General features: G+C 48.2%; 1 protein-coding gene across 1 annotated transcript in view; it reads left to right on the top strand.

The window, feature by feature from the left end:
* The first annotated feature begins 14,782 nt into the window (after positions 1 to 14,782).
* The window catches only part of rflna (refilin A), a 43,890-nt gene continuing 41,946 nt past the window's right edge, over positions 14,783 to 16,726 (top strand). The window contains exon 1 of the mRNA XM_068054487.1: positions 14,783 to 14,871. The gene's annotated coding sequence lies outside the window, so the exon portion shown is untranslated. The remainder of the gene's footprint in view (positions 14,872 to 16,726) is intronic.

Raw genomic sequence — 16,726 nt, 5'->3', positions numbered from 1 at the left:
CACAGTCTGGGAAGCCTGCTCAAAACCAAAACATTTTGAAAATATATAGTAGATAAAAATATGAAACAGACAGTACACAGATGATTACATTTTCCACACTTGTTAGACGAGATGGAATGATAGAGTGCACGTGGATAATTACACTGTACACGGTGGAATGATAGAGTGCACGTGGATAATTACACTGCACACGGTGGAATGATAGAGAGCACGTGGATAATTACACTGCACACGGTGGAATGATAGAGAGCACGTGGATAATTACACTGCACACGGTGGAATGATAGAGAGCACGTGGATAATTACACTGCACACGGTGGAATGATAGAGTGCACGTGGATAATTACACTGTACACGGTGGAATGATAGAGTGCACGTGGATAATTACACTGTACACGGTGGAATGATAGAGTGCACGTGGATAATTACACTGTACACGGTGGAATGATAGAGTGCACGTGGATAATTACACTGTACACGGTGGAATGATAGAGTGCACGTGGATAATTACACTGTACATGGTGGAATGATAGAGAGCACGTGGATAATTACACTGCACACGGTGGAATGATAGAGTGCACGTGGATAATTACACTGTACACGGTGGAATGATAGAGTGCACGTGGATAATTACACTGTACACGGTGGAATGATAGAGTGCACGTGGATAATTACACTGTACACGGTGGAATGATAGAGAGCACGTGGATAATTACACTGTACACGGTGGAATGATAGAGTGCACGTGGATAATTACACTGCACACGGTGGAATGATAGAGAGCACGTGGATAATTACACTGCACACGGTGGAATGATAGAGTGCACGTGGATAATTACACTGCACACGGTGGAATGATAGAGTGCACGTGGATAATTACACTGTACACGGTGGAATGATAGAGAGCACGTGGATAATTACACTGTACACGGTGGAATGATAGAGTGCACGTGGATAATTACACTGTACACGGTGGAATGATAGAGAGCACGTGGATAATTACACTGTACACGGTGGAATGATAGAGTGCACGTGGATAATTACACTGTACACGGTGGAATGATAGAGTGCACGTGGATAATTACACTGTACATGGTGGAATGATAGAGTGCATGTGGATAATTACACTGTACACGGTGGAATGATAGAGAGCACGTGGATAATTACACTGTACACGGTGGAATGATAGAGAGCACGTGGATAATTACACTGTGCACGGTGGAATGATAGAGAGCACGTGGATAATTACACTGTGCACGGTGGAATGATAGAGTGCACGTGGATAATTACACTGTACACGGTGGAATGATAGAGTGCACGTGGATAATTACACTGTACACGGTGGAATGATAGAGAGCACGTGGATAATTACACTGTACACGGTGGAATGATAGAGAGCACGTGGATAATTACACTGTACACGGTGGAATGATAGAGTGCACGTGGATAATTACACTGTACACGGTGGAATGATAGAGTGCACGTGGATAATTACACTGCACACGGTGGAATGATAGAGTGCACGTGGATAATTACACTGCACACGGTGGAATGATAGAGTGCACGTGGATAATTACACTGTACACGGTGGAATGATAGAGTGCACGTGGATAATTACACTGTACACGGTGGAATGATAGAGTGCACGTGGATAATTACACTGTACACGGTGGAATGATAGAGAGCACGTGGATAATTACACTGCACACGGTGGAATGATAGAGAGCACGTGGATAATTACACTGTACACGGTGGAATGATAGAGTGCACGTGGATAATTACACTGTACACGGTGGAATGATAGAGAGCACGTGGATAATTACACTGTACACGGTGGAATGATAGAGTGCACGTAGATAATTACACTGTACACGGTGGAATGATAGAGTGCACGTGGATAATTACACTGTACACAGTGGAATGATAGAGAGCACGTGGATAATTACACTGTACACGGTGGAATGATAGAGTGCACGTGGATAATTACACTGCACACGGTGGAATGATAGAGAGCACGTGGATAATTACACTGCACACGGTGGAATGATAGAGTGCACGTGGATAATTACACTGCACACGGTGGAATGATAGAGTGCACGTGGATAATTACACTGTACACGGTGGAATGATAGAGAGCACGTGGATAATTACACTGTACACGGTGGAATGCTCACCTTTTGTTGCCCAGATGTAGGAGGTAGGTTCACACTGGAACGTGTACAGTATTCTGGAACTCCCTCTTTCCACAACTCCAACGTACTTCTCCTGCCATTGATGGTAGTGCCTGATCTATCATCATGAATCATAGAATGGTTACAGCACAGAAGGAGGCCATTTGGCCCATCATGTCTGTGCCAGCTTTCTGGAAGAGCAACTCACCTAGTCCCACTCCCTGCCTTTTCCCCATAGTCCTGAAAATTTTTTCTCTTCAGATAATTAACCAATTCTCTGTTGAAAGCCTTGATTGAATCTGCCGCAACCACACTCTCCGACAGTGCGTTCCAGATCCAAAACACTCACTGAACCTGCCTCCACCACACTCTCAGACAGTGCATTCCAGATCCTAAACACACACTGAACCTGCCTCCACCACACTCTCCGACAGTGCGTTCCAGATCCAAAACACACACTGAACCTGCCTCCACCACACTCTCCGACAGTGCGTTCCAGATCCTAAACACTCACTGAACCTGCCTCCACCACACTCTCCGACAGTGCGTTCCAGATCCTAAACACTCACTGAACCTGCCTCCACCACACTCTCAGACAGTGCATTCCAGATCCTAAACACTCACTGAACCTGACTCCACCACACTCTCAGACAGTGCATTCCAGATCTTAAACACACACTGAACCTGACTCCACCACACTCTCAGACAGTACATTCCAGATCCTAAACACTCACTGAACCTGCCTCCACCACACTCTCCGACAGTGCGTTCCAGATCCTAAACACTCACTGAACCTGCCTCCACCACGCTCTCAGACAGTGCATTCCAGATCCTAAACACTCACTGAACCTGCCTCCACCACACTCTCAGACAGTGCATTCCAGATCCTAAACACACACTGAACCTGCCTCCACCACACTCTCAGACAGTGTATTCCAAATCCTAAACACTCACTGAACCTGCCTCCACCACACTCTCAGACAGTGCATTCCAGATCCTAAACACACACTGAACCTGCCTCCACCACACTCTCAGACAGTGTATTCCAAATCCTAAACACTCACTGAACCTGCCTCCACCACACTCTCAGACAGTGCATTCCAGATCCTAAACACTCACTGAACCTGCCTCCACCACACTCTCAGACAGTGCATTCCAGATCCTAAACACTCACTGAACCTGCCTCCACCACACTCTCAGACAGTGCATTCCAGATCCTAAACACTCACTGAACCTGCCTCCACCACACTCTCAGACAGTGCATTCCAGATCCTAAACACTCACTGAACCTGCCTCCACCACACTCTCAGACAGTGCATTCCAGATCCTAAACACTCACTGAACCTGCCTCCACCACACTCTTAGACTGTGCATTCCAGATACTAAACACTCACTGAACCTGCCTCCACCACATTCTCAGACAGTGCATTCCAGATCCTAAACACACACTGCACAAAAACATTTTTCTTTGTTTCGCTGTTTGTTGTTTTAAAATCACCTTAAATTGGTGTCCTCTGCTTCTGGATCCTTCCGCCAATATAGAAACATAGAAAATAGGAGCAGGAGTAGGCAATTCGGCCCGTCGAGCCTGCTCCGCCATTCATTATGATCATGGCTGATCATAATAGGAACAGTTTCTCCCTATCTACCCAGTGCAGACTCCTCATGATTTTGAACACCTCAAACAAATCTCCTTTCAACTGTCTCTTCTCTCTAAGGAAAACAGCCCCAGCTTCTCCAACCTATCCATGTAACAGAATCTCCTCATCTCTGGAGCCATTCTCGTGAATCTTTTCTGCACTTTCTCATCCTTTCTCATCCTGCACATCCTTTCTGCAGTGTGGTGCCAGAACTGGACACAATACTCCAGTTGAGGCCAAACCAGTGTTTTATAAAGTTTTATCATAACTTCCTTGCTTTTTAACTCTATGGTTGGAATTTTATGCTGGTGATGGGGGTCTCGACGTCGAGAAAAAGCAATGCTCAGAATCCCACGATCAAGGACCGCATCGCCAGAAGTCTCAGTCTTGGAGAGCTGCTGGCCAATCAGAGACTGGTCAGCTGCACCGAGCGGAGGCCCAGGAGGGTCTCTGGATCCAGGCTACAGGTAGATCAGGGTGGGAGGGATCTGGTGGGCTGGGGGTCGCGGGTGAGGGAGGGGGTTGGCAGCAAGGGCAGGGGTGTGGCTCTCAGCAGTCCCCCCCTTCCCGAAGTCGGGTCCCTCAGTCAGGTACTGTGACCTTTCACAAGGGACCCCCCCCCCGACCCCCACGCAGCTCCTCCACCCCCTGCACTCCCCACAAGCCCTAACCCCCACCTCCCTCCCCTCCACCCCCCAAATGGTATTTAATTGATCAGTTAAGGGCAGGGTAGGGAGGCTGTTCATGGGCCTTCCCGCCCCAGACTACATTTTGGCAGAGGCGGGAAGGTAGCTTGAACCACCTCCCCCTCCCCCTCCTCCGCCATCACCATCCCACGCAATTTTATGTTCCCCCTCCCTCCGAACCTGCCCCAGGGGAAAGCATAAAAATCCCCCCTATGGGGCAAATTTTACAGACCCCCCCCCCTCCCGATGTCGGGGTCATGGGGGGTGGGGGGCGGAAAGTGCCTCAGGGAGAGACCCACCACCGGCCTCAACACTTGGAAAGCCTGGCCTGATATTGACACGGCAGTGAGGCCTCAATGCAATTAATCAATTAATAAAAATCTGGAATTAAAAAGCTCATCTAATGATGACCATGAAACCATTGTCGATTGTTGTAAAAACCCATCTGGTTCACTAATGTCCTTTAGGGAAGGAAATCTGCTGTCCTTACCTGGTCTGGCCTACATGTGACTCCAGGCCCACAACAATGTGACTGACTTTGAAATGGCCGAGCAAGCCTCTCAATGCAAGGGCAATTCGGGATGGGCAATAAATGTTAATCTAGCCAGCAACACCCACATCCCACGAACAAATAAAGAAAAAGCTAAAGGACATTGAGGTTCTGATGCAAGGTCATGGAGCTGAGATATTGGGCTGGATTTTGTGCTGGAGGGGGGCTCCCTGCCTGTGCCTTTTCATAGTCATTGATAGACGGGCCCCTCCCCGGGAGAAATCCTCCCGTCTTTTGTGATTTAATCTCTCCTGCTCTCTGTCCAATCACAGACCTTCCCTTTTGTTCTTCTCCCCATCCCCCCCCCCCTTCCCCTTTTCACTTGCTCAAAGCCTATTATATTTCTAACCTTTGTCATTTCTGACGCAAAGTCACAGACGTTAACTCTGTTTTCTCTTTCCACAGATACTGCCAGACCTGCTGAGTATTTCCAGCACTTTCTGATAATAAGTATATCCTGATTTAAATGTTTTGTACATGCTGTGGAAATGTAAGTGATGATCACAGTGTGCACAGTGAGCAGAAGTGACAAGTTCAGTCAGCTGTAGTACGACTTTAGATGAAACTCAGATTTAAAATGGCAATTCATCAGATGAATCTGCAGGAATGACAATAATTACTAAAATGTGTATTAATCAGAAGGGGGAACATGATTGATGTATACAAAATTATGAGGGGCATTGATAGGTTAGATAGGAAGAAACTTTTTCCCTTAGCGGAGGGGTCAATAACCAGAGGGCATAGATTTAGGGTAAGGGGCAGGAGGTTTAGAGCGGATTTGAGGAACATTTTTTCACCCAGAGGGTGGTTGGAATCTGGAACACACTGCCTGAAGGGGTGGTAGAGGCAGGAACCCTCAACATTTAAGAAGTATTTAGATGAGCACTTGAAACGCCATAGCATACAAGGCTACGGGCCAAGTGCTGGAATATGGGATTAGAATAGTTGGGTGCTGTATGGCTGGCACAGACATGATGGGCCGAAGGGCCTGTTTCTGTGCTGTATAACTCTATGACTCTATTTAAACACAGTGTAGAGTCATACGACTGCTACTGGATTCGTATCACAACCTCTTCCCTCAGAATACAGAGTCTCCATCTTTCACATGGAAACTCCTGTTTTGGGCAAAATTCTGTCTCTGTTCTCAAACTCCCCAGTCAGTTATTTGGGGGTTTTTGGGCTCTGTGCAATTTTGAAAGTCCCTTGGAATAGTTATTAATTATAGAACTGTGTCAGATCTGTGCAGATGTTATTGTTTACAGTTAAACTGGTAATAAAAGGAGGATTTCTGCAAAATTAGCTGACATTTAAAAGCAATCCGAGAAGCTGCTGCAATATACAGCTGTAACAGAGTGAGTGATGTGGCACTGGTTATAAAAGCTGATTCTAGTTGTTCTGTTCCCCTTACTGAATGGACAGTGACACCTAACTGTATCACCCCAGCTCCCAGGCTGATGGGCAGCCGCAGGGTGAGTTCCTCATCTCAGCTCAGGCTGCTCCTGAGAGAAAGACTTTTATCAAATGTTGTTATCTTGGAAATGTCCAAAGATCTTTAGGGTGAGGAAAATAGATGAACGGGATAAAGAATCAAACTGCAAGCCCTGGTGTGTGTTTGGAGAGATGATCGCTCTCTTTATCTCTGTCCATTATCACAATCTCTCTCTCTGTCCCACACTGGAGAGCCCCTCCCATGACCACACCCCCAGAGCATGGCCCGCCCCTGACCACACCCCAGGGCATTGCCCCTCCCATGACCACACCCCCAGAGCATGGCCCCTCCCATGACCACACCCCCAGATCATGGCCCCTCCCATTACACCTCCTGAGCATGGCCCTTCCCCTGATTACACCCCCTGAGCATGGCCCGCCCCTGATCACACCCCGGAGCATTGCCCCTCCCATGACCACACCCCCAGAGCATTGCCCCTCCCATGACCACACCCCCAAAGCATGGCCCCTCCCATGACCACACCCCCAGATCATGGCCCGCCCATTACACCTCCTGAGCATGGCCCTTCCCCTGATCACACCCCCTGAGCATGGCCCGCCCCTGATCACACCCCGGAGCATTGCCCCTCCCATGACCACACCCCCAGAGCATGGCCCGCCCCTGGCCACACCCCAGGGCATTGCCCCTCCCATGACCACACCCCCAGATCATGGCCCCTCCCATTACCACACCTCCTGAGCATGGCCCTTCCCCTGATCACACCCCCTGAGCATGGCCCACCCCTGATCACACCCCGGAGCATTGCCCCTCCCATGACCACACCCCCCAGAGCATGGCCCCTCCCATGACCACACCTCCAGAGCATGGCCCTTCCCATGACCACACCCCCAGAGCAAAGCTCCTCCACTGAGCATGTCACCAGCACAGCTGCCCCTTGAGGATCAGATCCTTCACCATCTCACCCCCCCACCACCGTTCAGCAGACATGAGGCCCTGTTGCAAGTGGTACAGTGATCTGGGACAGCTCTGCTGAATTGCGGTGCCCTCCTGTGCAGCTGCTCAATGAGCTTCCAGACAAAGACTCTTGTCCTGAGTGCTGGACACGGCCAGAGTATCTGCTGACACCATGGAGTCAGGGCCGGCTTACAGCAGTCTACAGAGTCTATTTAAATTGACTCTTTACCAACTACAGGAAACAAAACTCATGGTTCAAGCTGCAGCAAAGTCTCCCAATAAAAGCAGGTGGATTTTCCCAGCAAAATGCAGTGAGTTACAGAATAGAAATGAGGTGTGAAAAATCAAATCCACCACCTGACTCTCCTCCAGTGCGGATCCATCTGAGAGGAAACTCAGAGCCAGAGATCCACTGGACCATCAGTTCTGCCTGGACTAGACCAGCACTCAGAGTGAGAGCAGCATCTGTCCCAGCTTCTGTGTCTTACTGAACACACTGAAATCACCCTGCCTTGGCAGAGTTACCTTCACACTCAGACTGTCTGCAGCTCACAAAATCTCAGCAATGCTGCATTTCCCAATCCCAGTGCTGTTCGTCAGAGGCAAGAATGAGCTGGGGAGGTAAGGGAATGGGAGTATCGGAGATAGAGAGAGGGAAGGTGGAGAGGAGGAGGGTGGAGAGATGGACAGTAGGGATGGTCGGTGAATTTTTGTTTGGGTTGGTGCATAATGTCAATTAATTAAATGAAAATTTTTTAGTCCAATGATCATTTGGTGACAGTCCCTTTAAATCCACGCAGCACAGAGAGCATTTAACAGCAGCATTTTGCAGTGAAGTTTCAAACAAAATTTCACCCGTTACAGACTGAGAGAGAAATCATTCGGTTTTTACTAACAATCCCTTTGTGAATTTGAGAGATCAGGTATTGAAAATTCAGGAAGTCCCAGTAACTCCTTTCCTGTATATTTATAGAGATATTGGGAATACCATTCAGTTTATAGCAGTGGATATGACTGTAAACATATAGCTACATCCAAGTCTATCACACATGCATTGAGCTGAATTATTACAGGAAGCAGTTTTAGTCCAAGAACAAATAATGTTCCCCATTACAAACACATTTGTTCCTTTGTAACATCCTACAGACTCATCCAAGTTTGAATGTTAATTAAGAGGCTGCAGTTGAGTGATGCAGTGTTAGTGACGAAAGCACAAATTCTGAGTCTGTACGTGTTCATGTCAGTGAACCTGGTCTGTTTATTCTTCAGCCCAAGGGACTATAAAATAGAGATTGAATGCTAAACCTGCTCTATATTTCAATACTTGATGTACATTTTATTACTCGTATACGTTTCTGTGTAATGTGCTGTGCCACCTCATCCATGGCTTTGTAACATAAGAACATAAGAAATGATCGCTTCCCCCTAAAGGATCCTTAATTATGAGATCTCTTATTCATCCTACCTCATTACACATTACCAATCTGCCAATTTGATTTGTCCAGTCAATATGCAGATTAAAATCACCCATGACAATTGTAGCATCCTTCTTACACGCCTCCAGTATTTCCCGATTTATAATTTGTCCAACAGTGAGGCAACTCTTCGGGGGCCTATAGACAATTCCCACCCATGACTTCTTCCCCTTGCTATTCCTCATTTCCAGCCAAATTGATTCCACATCGCGATCTATTGCACCTATATCACTGCTCACCACCGTACTGATATCTTCCTTTATTAACAAAGGTACCCCACCTCCTTTTCCTTTTTGCCTATTTTTCCGGAACGTTGAATACCCTTGAATATTGAGTTCCCAGTCTTGGTCACCCTGCAACCACGTCTCTGTAATAACTATCAAGTCATATTCATTTATTTCTATTTGTGCCGTCAACTCATCTATCTTGTTACAAATGCTGCGTGCATTCAGATAAAAAGCCTTCACCTTTGACCTTTTACCATTATTACTCATTCTGGTTCGAATTTCTGCTGCACTCTTCTGTTTATATTTTCTGCCCCTTCCTGTCACACTTTGATAACCGTTCACCTCTTCACTACCCTGCACCTCTGCTCTCTCGTTTCTTTTTGATTTTTTTAAACTTCCCTTCAATTGAACCCCCCCCCCCCACTGGTTAGTTTCAAGTCCTATCTACAGCCTCAGTAACCTCTAGACTTGACTATTCCAACACTCTCCTGACTGGTGACCCCTTTTTCACCCTCTGTAGACTTCAAGTCATCCAAAACTCTGCTGCTGTATTTTAACTCCCACTAAGTCCTGCTGACCTTTCACACTCTGTGCTTGCTGACCTATGTTGGCTCTCAGTTAGTTAACAAAGCGATTTTAAAGTTCGAATCTCCTCGCCCCTCCCTATCTCTGTAATCTCCTCCAGTCCCACAACACTTGGAGATTTTGGCCCTGTTCTACTTCTGCTCCTTCAAGCATCCCAGATTTCCATCACTCCACCATTGGCGGCCGTGCCTTCAGCTGCCTGAGCCAGAACTCTGGAATTCCCTCCCTGAACATCTCTGCCTCTCTCTCTCCTCCTTTAAGCTGCACCTTAAAACCCACCTTGGAAAAAAAGGAATCTTAAAGTTTATGAGGAGTGAGGGGAAGAGTGGGATTAGACTGGGTGAGATATTAAAGTGTGAGGGGAGTGAGGGGGTGAGTGGGATATCAAAGTGTAAGGGGAGTGAGGGGGAGAGTGCGATTAGACTGGGTGGGATATTAATGTGTGTGGGGAGTGAGGGGGGAGAGTGGGATTAGACTGGGTGGGACATTAAAGGGTGTGGGGAGCGAGGGGTGAAAGTGGGATTAGACTAGGAGGGATATTAAAGGGTGTGGGGAGTGAGGGGGAGAGTGGGATTAGACTGGGTGGGTTATTAAAGGCTGTGAGGAGTGAGTGGAAGAGTGGGATTAGACTGGGTGGGATATTAAAGGGTATGGGGAGTGAGGGGGAGAGTGAGATTAGACTGGGTGGGATATTAAAGGGTATGGGGAGTGAGGGGGAGAGTGAGATGAGACTGTGTGGGATATTAAAGGGTGTGGGGAGTGAGGGGGAGAGTGGGATTAGACGAGGTGGCATATTTAAGAGTGAGGGGAGTGAGGGGGAGAGTGGGATTAGAAAGGGTGGGATATTAAAGGTGTGGGGACTCAGGGGGAAGAGTGGGATTAGACTGGGTGGGATATTAAAGGGTGTGGGGAATGAGGGGGAGTGTGGGATTAGACTGTGTGGGATATTAAAGGGTGAGGGGAGTGAGGGGAAGAGTGGGATTAGACTGGGTGGGATCTTAAAGGGTGTGGGGAATGAGGGGGAGTGTGGGATTAGACTGTGTGGGATATTAAAGGGTGAGGGGAGTGAGGGGAAGAGTGGGATTAGACTGGGTGGCATATTTAAGAGTGAGGGGAGTGAGGGGGAGAGTGAGATTAGACTGGGTGGGATATTAAAGGGTGTGGGGAATGAGGGGGAGTGTGGGATTAGACTGGGTGGCATATTTAAGAGTGAGGGGAGTGAGGGGGAGAGTGAGATTAGACTGGGTGGGATATTAAAGGGTGTGGGGAATGAGGGGGAGTGTGGGATTAGACTGGGTGGGATATTAAAGGGTTTGGGGAGTGAGGGGAAGAGTGGAATTAGACTGGGTGGGATATTAAAGGTGTGGGGAGTGAGGGGGAGAGTGGAATTGGACTGGGTGGGATATTAAAGGGTGTGGGGAGTGAGCGGGAGAGTGGGATTAGACTGGGTGGGATATTAAAGGGTGTCGGGAGTGAGGGGGAGAGTGGGATTAGACTGGGTGGGATATTAAAGGGTGTCGGGTGTGAGGGGGAGAGTGGGATTAGACTGGGTGGGATATTAAAGGTTTGGGGAGTGAGGGGGAAAGTGGGATTAGACTGGGTGGGTTTTTAAAGTTTTGGGGAGCGAGGGGGAAAGTGGGATTAGACTGGGTGGGATATTAAAGGTTTGGGGAGTGAGGGGGAGAGTGGGATTAGACTGGGTGGGTTATTAAAGTTTTGGGGAGCGAGGGGGAAAGTGGGATGAGACTGGGTGGTTCATGTAAAGACTGTTACTGGTGAATGGTGACTGTTTCTGGCACAGACCTGATGATTTGAATGATGAGTTCTTTGCTGAAACATTCTACGCATTAAGTTTCATGTTGCCTGTTATATCGATTGAGAATTTGTTCTTTGCACCAACTCCCTCCTTTCTCAATAGTGATTGTGTCTTCTTTTGGGCCTCCTTATCTCGAGAGACAATGGATACGCGCCTGGAGGTGGTCAGTGGTTTGTGAAGCAGCGCCTGGAGTGGCTATAAAGGCCAATTCTGGAGTGACAGGCTCTTCCACAGGTGCTGCAGAGAAATTTGTTTGTTGGGGCTGTTGCACAGTTGGCTCTCCCCTTGCGCCTCTGTCTTTTTTCCTGCCAACTACTAAGTCTCTTCGACTCGCCACAATTTAGCCCTGTCTTTATGGTTGCCCGCCAGCTCTGGCGAATGCTGGCAACTGACTCCCACGACTTGTGATCAATGTCACACGATTTCATGTCGCGTTTGCAGACGTCTTTATAACGGAGACATGGATGGCCGGTGGGTCTGATACCAGTGGCGAGCTCGCTGTACAATGTGTCTTTGGGGATCCTGCCATCTTCCATGCGGCTCACATGGCCAAGCCATCTCAAGCGCCGCTGACTCAGTAGTGTGTATAAGCTGGGGATGTTGGCCGCTTCAAGGACTTCTGTGTTGGAGATATAGTCCTGCCACCTGATGCCAAGTATTCTCCGAAGGCAGCGAAGATGGAATGAATTGAGACGTCGCTCTTGGCTGGCATACGTTGTCCAGGCCTCGCTGCCGTAGAGCAAGGTACTGAGGACACAGGCCTGATACACTCGGACTTTTGTGTTCTGTGTCAGTGCGCCATTTTCCCACACTCTCTTGGCCAGTCTGAACATAGCAGTGGAAGCCTTACCCATGCGCTTGTTGATTTCTGCATCTAGAGACAGGTTACTGGTGATAGTTGAGCCTAGGTAGGTGAACTCTTGAACCACTTCCAGAGCGTGGTCGCCAATATTGATGGATGGAGCATTTCTGACATCCTGCCCCATGATGTTCGTTTTCTTGAGGCTGATGGTTAGGCCAAATTCATTGCAGGCAGACGCAAACCTGTCGATGAGACTCTGCAGGCACTCTTCAGTGTGAGATGTTAAAGCAGCATCGTCAGCAAAGAGTGATTGTGTAACTAATGCCATTCTACCTGTGCTGTGGGGAATACCCCGTCCCCAGGTCCTGGGATCTTGCTGGTGCAAAGCATTAAGGTAGATAAGTCCCCAGGGCCTGATGGGATCTACCCCAGAATACTGAGGGAGGCAAGGGAAGAAATTGCTGGGACCTTGACAGAAATCTTTGCATCCTCATTGGCTACAGGTGAGGTCCCAGAGGACTGGAGAATAGCCAATGTTGTTCCTTTGTTTAAGAAGGGTAGCAAGGATAATCCAGGAAATTATAGGCCGGTGAGCCTTACGTCAGTGGTAGGGAAATTATTAGAGAGGATTCTTCGGGACAGGATTTACTCCCATTTGGAAACAAATGGACTTATTAGCGAGAGGCAGCATGGTTTTGTGAAGGGGAGGTCGTGTCTCACTAACTTGATTGAGTTTTTTGAGGAAGTGACAAAGATGATTGATGAAGGAAGGGCAGTAGATGTTATCTATATGGACTTCAGTAAAGCCTTTGACAAGGTCCCTCATGGCAGACTGGTACAAAAGGTGAAGTCACATGGGATCAGAGGTGAGCTGGCAAGATGGACACAGAACTGGCTCGGTCATAGAAGACAGAGGGTAGCAGTGGAAGGGTGATTTCCTGAATGGAAGGATGTGACTAGTGGTGTTCCGCAGGGATCAGTGCTGGGACCTTTGCTCTTTGTAGTATATATAAATGATTTGGAGGAAAATGTAGCTGGTCTGATTAGTAAGTTTGCGGACGACACAAAGGTTGGTGGAGTTGCGGATAATGATAAAGATTGTCAGAGGATACAGCAGGATATAGATCGGTTGGAGACTTGGGCGGAGAAATGGCAGATGGAGTTTAATCCGGGCAAATGCGAGGTAATGCATTTTGGAAGGTCTAATGCAGGTGGGAAGTATACAGTAAATGGCAGAACCCTTAGGAGTATTGACAGGCAGAGAGATCTGGGCGTACAGGTCCACAGGTCACTGAAAGTGGCAACGCAGGTGGATAAGGTAGTCAAGAAGGCATACGGCATGCTTGCCTTCATCGGTGGGGGCATAGAGTATAAAAATTGGCAAGTCATGCTGCAGCTGTACAGAACTTTAGTTAGGCCACACTTGGAATATTGCGTGCAATTCTGGTCGCCACACTACCAGAAGGACGTGGAGGCTTTGGAGAGGGTACAGAGGAGGTTTACCAGGATGTTGCCTGGTCTGGAGGGCATTAGCTATGAGGAGAGGTTGGAAAAACTCGGATTGTTTTCACTGGAACGACAGAGGTGGAGGGGCGACATGATAGAGGTTTACAAAGTTATGAGTGGCATGGACAGAGTGGATAGTCAGAAGCTTTTTCCCAGGGTGGAAGAGTCAGTTACTAGGGGACATAGGTTTAAGGTGAGAGGGGCAAAGTTTAGAGGGGATGTGCGAGGCAAGTGCTTTACACAGAGGGTGATGAGTGCCTGGAACTTGTTGCCGGGGGAGGTGGTGGAAGCAGGTACCATAGAGACGTTTAAGAGGCATCTTGACAAATATATGAATAGGATGGGAATAGAGGGATACAGTCCCCGGAAGTGCAGAAGGTTTTAGTTTGGACAGGCATCAAGATCAGCGCAGGCTTGGAGGGCCGAATGGCCTGTTCCTGTGCTGTACTGTTCTTTGTTGTTCAGACACAGGTTCCCACTCACTACCCTGCTGCCCCCTGCTGGTGTTGTCCTGAATTGCTGCTCTTTCAGCCAATCAAAAACAAGAGAAACAAGGCTGCTCATTGGGAGCTGATTTCTGGGCTCAGACTTACTCCACACACTGGGCTCTGTTTTCTGTCTGCCTTATCCTGGCCAGCACACCTCTGAGTGGATGCAAAAGTAAACAGTCTGAAAGCAAGTTACACTAGTGAGACAGTTGTGAGTGTTAAATCAAAGAGTTTTACACCAGATCACCCAGTCAGAGAATGGTGATTTGTAGTGTGCACTGTGGTTGTGGCCATCCTAATTGCAGATTATACAGTGACATTGAAATGGTTAATAAGCTATGGCTGTACTGGAGAGAGTCCACTGCCCTGGTTGGTTGGCCATATGCCAGCCTGAGGGGAGCCTTTCTTTAATAGCTATCGTATGCCCGGGCACAAACACTCCTGTTTGCAAGCTCCAACTGGAATTCATGTTTCAAAGCTCAGAGAAAGATACCAAATCACTCAGAGTGCCATCTCTCACAGTGAGTGTCACTCTGTGTTTGTGTGTGGGTGTGCATGCTCTTGTGTGTGTGAGAGTATGTGTGTGTCAGTGTGCGTGTGTTGTTTGAGAGAGTGTGAGTGTGAGTGTGTGTGTGTGTGTGTGCCACTCTCTCACGCATTGAGTGTGCGTCCCTGTGTGTCTGTCTCAGTGAGTGCTTCTCACTGCTTGTCTCACTGAGCGTTTTTCTCTTTATCCTTTCTAGTGTGTGTGACTCTTTCTCTCTCAGTCTCACTCTCTCTGTGTCTCTCAGTGTTTCTCTATCACTCTCTCTGTCTCCCTATCTCTCTGTTTCTCTCTCTCTTTCGCTGTCTCTATCTTTCTCTGTGTTTCTCTTTTTGTCTCTCTTTTTCTCTGTCTCTGTCTGTGTGTCTCCCAGTGTCTCTCTGTGTGCATGTATGTGTCTCTCTCTCAGTATCTCTCACTGTCTGTGTGTGTGTCTCTCTCTCTCAGTGTGTCTCTCTCCCAGTATCTCTCACTGTCTCTGTGTGTCTCTTTCTCACTGTCTGTGTGTGTGTGTGTCTCTCTCTCTCTCTCTGTCTCTCACTGTCTGTGTGTGTCTCTCTCAGTGTGTCTCTCTCCCTGTGTCTCTCACTGTGTGTGTGTATGTGTGTCTCTCTCTCTCAGTGTGACTCTCTCCCTGTGTCTCTCACTGTGTCTGTGTGTGTCTCTCTCTCTCAGTGTGTCTCTCTCCCTGTGTCTCTCACTGTCTGTGTGTGTGTGTCTCTCTCAGTGTGTCTCTCTCCCTGTGTCTCTCACTGTCTCTGTGTGTCTCTCTCCCAGTGTCTCTCACTGTCTCTGTGTGTCTCTCTCCCAGTGTCTCTCACTGTCTCTGTGTGTGTGTCTCTCTGTGTGTCTCTCTCCCTGTGTCTCTCACTGTCTGTGTGTGTGTGTCTCTCTCAGTGTGTCTCTCTCCCTGTGTCTCTCACTGTCTCTGTGTGTCTCTCTCCCAGTGTCTCTCACTGTCTCTGTGTGTGTGTCTCTCTGTGTGTCTCTCTCCCAGTGTCTCTCACTGTCTGTGTGTGCGTGTGTCTCTCTCAGTGTGTCTCTCTCCCAGTGTCTCTCAGTGTCTCTTTGTGTGTGTCTCTCTCTCTGTGTGTCTCTCTCCCAGTGTCTCTCACTGTCTCTGTGTGTGTGTCTCTCAGTGTGTCTCTCTCCCAGTGTCTCTCACTGTCTGTGTGTGTGTGTCTCTCAGTGTGTCTCTCTCCCAGTGTCTCTCACTGTCTCTGTGTGTGTGTGTCTATACCTCACTGTCTCTCACTGTCTGTGTGTGTGTGTCTCTCTCAATGTGTCTCTCTCCCAGTGTCTCTCACTGTCTCTGTGTGTGTGTCTCTCTCAGTGTGTCTCTCTCCCAGTGTCTCTCACTGTCTCTGTGTGTGTGTCTCTCTCAGTGCGTCTCTCTCCCTATGTCTCTCACTGTCTCTGTGTGTGTCTCTCTCTCAGTGCGTCTCTCTCCCTGTGTCTCTCAGTGTCTCTTTGTGTGTGTCTCTCTCTCTCTGTGTCTCTCTCCCAGTGTCTCTCACTGTCTCTGTGTGTGTGTCTCTCAGTGTGTCTCTCTCCCAGTGTCTCTCACTGTCTCTGTGTGTGTGTCTCTCAGTGTGTCTCTCTCCCAGTGTCTCTCACTGTCTCTGTGTGTGTGTGTCTATACCTCACTGTCTCTCACTGTCTGTGTGTGTGTGTCTCTCTCAATGTGTCTCTCTCCCAGTGTCTCTCACTGTCTCTGTGTGTGTGTCTCTCTCAGTGTGTCTCTCTCCCAGTGTCTCTCACTGTCTCTGTGTGTGTGTCTCTCTCAGTGCGTCTCTCTCCCTATGTCTCTCACTGTCTCTGTGTGTCTCTCT

This window comes from Heterodontus francisci, chromosome 23 (assembly GCF_036365525.1).
Source record: "Heterodontus francisci isolate sHetFra1 chromosome 23, sHetFra1.hap1, whole genome shotgun sequence".
NCBI lineage: Eukaryota > Metazoa > Chordata > Chondrichthyes > Heterodontiformes > Heterodontidae > Heterodontus > Heterodontus francisci.
This window is presented reverse-complemented; position numbering and strand designations above follow the sequence as displayed.